Here is a 3200-nt window from a genome sequence, read left to right as displayed (position 1 = left end):
GGATTGATCCTGCCACCCTTGGTATATAGGGACAGTGCCCTACTCACTGAGTCACAGGCACTGCCCTTCATCTGTCTTTTTATGGGACTATTTGTTTCTCCTAGCAGAAGTATGGTGAGGTTTCTTTATACTTTATACTTTTTTTACTTACATTTGAGACTACTTAGTCATTTTCATTGTGTCTGGTACCTTCATTTTTCTGATTTTACTTAGTTATCTGTATCATTCCTATTTGATGCATTCAGCATAATTGAGGTAAAGTTTTTGGGCAATTTAGACATCTCTAAAAAAGTTAACCATTTTTATGGTTAATTCCAGGTTTTTTCTTTTTTTGGTTGTTTGGGTTGTGTCTTCCTAAAATTTTGTATATGTTATGAGCTTTCACTGAATTTTTTTAAGATTAGAAAAGCCAGCTTTCATAAATTTTGTGATATGGCTGTATCCTGCAAGACTCTGACACACATTGTTTTAAGAAAGGGAGAACAGTGTTTTGCCTGTGGAAATGTGTGGATATTTTTCAGTGGAAGCATTTTTCCACATGTCCTCCTAAGAGTTTCTCATCACTTGCTAGATGAGAAACTCACTTAATTTGTCTGTTACATTGGAGTCTCTGTGCTGCTATAATAATATTTTGCCTTTGAATTCAGCACTCCCAGTTGGTCAAACTAGCACCATTCCTTTAAGCACTTTAACTAATGAAAGACAGCAACCTTTCTTTGCAAACACCCTCAAAAGCAAGGAGGATTAACACATGTGTTACTCTTTTCCTTTTGAGGACAAAGCTGGAATTTAGAAGATTACTTCCATTTTCACCATTCACTATTAAGATGGCATAAATTCTGTGGTGGGGGTAAACATGACAAGCTTCTTATTGTTATCCTTGGCGCTTTTATTATTATTATTGACGATTTTACCTTTTATTTTAGAAATATATTTGTGTATATGTTCATAACACAGTGTATGAATATATGTGTGTATGTATGTATCTATTTATTTATTCAGTTATTTCAGCCTAATTGTCATCCTGGGAAGAGTGCTGTGTTGTCATAGCCCACAGCATCCTCAATCTTCTGGGCACAAGAGATCATCTTGCCTCAGCCTCATGAGTTGCTGGAACTAGAGGCATGTGCCACCGTGCCGGACTAATTTTTCTATTTGTGGTAGAGTTGGGGAGGGGTCTCACTATTTTTTTTTTTGAGACAGAGCCTCTAGCTGTTGTCCTGGGTACAGTGCCTAGGCATCACAGGTTACAGCAACCTCCAACTCCTGGGCTTAAGGGATTCTCTTGCCATAGCCAGGAGTAGCTGGGATTACATTCGCCCACTCCTACACCTGGCTAGTTTATGGTTATCATTGGTGTTTGGCAGCCGGGGGTTGTATTTGAACCTTACATCTCCGGTGTATATGGCTGGTGCCTTAGTCGCTTAAGCTACAGGCACCAATCCAGATGGGGTCTCACTATTGCTTAGGTTGATTCAAACACCTGTGATCCATTCACCTCAGTGTCCCTGAGTTCTAGGATTAAATACGTGATCCAATGCCTGCCTCTACATTTTCACTCCAAGTTATGCTTACCTTTGTGCTTTATATTCTTACCTGGTTGTCAGAATTCCCCAAAATGCAACATATACATGCAACATTTATTTATCTTTAAGATAATTGGTGCTTCTCTACTATTTTATGGCATCTTCCTAATTTTCTTAATATGGTTTTGCAGATAAAATGTGTAATGTATATTTACTAATATACATTCTGATAAAAAGCGAGTGGCTAACATTGTTATTGTTTAAATTTCTTTCAGCTCTATCTAATCACACTACCCAAGGCCATTTGCAAGAGCTGGGCACAAATATTTTATTTCCAGAGATGATCCTGAGCAGATATCAAAGTTGTGGCCCTGAGAATTTATACTTTACAAAAGACTGGGAAGGTGTGTATGAGTGTAAGCAGCAGAAAGTATGTTACAGTGGACTTGACGAATGTGTAACAACTAGCCATGGCAAAGTCTTCAGACAGATGTCAAATCTAAATAGACATAAGATGATACATACCTTAGAGAAAACTTTTAAATATAAAAAGTATGGGAAAGCCTCTAAGCTCTGCTCACAAATCACAGAACATAAGATAACAAATACTGGAGAAAAACAATACAAATGCAAAGAAGGTAACCAACTATTTCAATCTTGCCCAAGACTCCATACTGGAGAAAAACTCAACAAGTATGAAAATGATGGCAAATGTCTTACCCACAGATCAAAGTATTGTAACCATAAGATTTTGAATACTGATGAAAAACCCTACAAATATAAGGAATGTGACAAACTTACCAAGAAGTACTCACACATTTATGGCCATAAAAGAGTTCATTCTGGAGAGAAACACTACAAATGTCAAGACTGTGGCAAAGCCTTTAAACATTACTCAAACCTTTCTATACATAAAGTACTTCATCCGGGAGGGAAATCTTACAAACGGGAAGAATGTGGCAAAGCCTTTATGAGGCCCTCACTCCTCTCTAGACATCAAAGAATTCATTCTGGAGAGAAAACTTACAAATGTCAAGAGTGTGGCAAATCCTTTAATGTTAGTTCATCCCTTACTAAACATAAATGTATTCACTCTGGAGAGAAACTCTACAAATGCCAAGAATGTATCAAAGCATTTAAACAATCCTCACACCTTTCTGGACATCAAAGAATTCACTCTGGAGAGAAAACTTACAAATGTCAAGAGTGTGGCAAAACCTTTAAATGGTACTCAAACTTTTCTGTACATCAAAGAATTCATTCTGGAGAGAAACCCTACAAATGTCAAGAATGTGGCAAAGCCTTCAATGATAGTTCATCCCTTACTAAACATGAAAGAATTCACTCTGGAGAGAAACCCTACAAATGTCAAGAGTGTGGCAAAACCTTTACATGGTTCTCCAACCTTTCTGTACATCAAAGAGTTCACTCTGGAGAGAAACCCTGCAAATGTCCAGAGTGTGGCAAAGCCTTTAATGATAGTTCATTCCTTAGTAGACATCAAAGAATTCACTCTGGAGAGAAACCCTACAAATGTCAAGAGTGTGGCAAAACCTTTAACTTGTACTCAAACCTTTCTGTACATCAAAGAATTCATTCTGGAGAGAAACCCTACAAATGTCAAGAATGTGGCAAAGCCTTTAACCGGTACTCAAGCCTCTCAGTACATCAAAG

The sequence above is a fragment of the Otolemur garnettii genome, unplaced genomic scaffold, assembly GCF_000181295.1.
Source record: "Otolemur garnettii isolate 467f Iridium unplaced genomic scaffold, OtoGar3 scaffold00320, whole genome shotgun sequence".
Taxonomy (NCBI): Eukaryota; Metazoa; Chordata; class Mammalia; order Primates; family Galagidae; genus Otolemur; species Otolemur garnettii.
The sequence above is the reverse complement of the archived record's forward strand: the minus strand, read 5'-3'. Positions refer to the sequence as shown.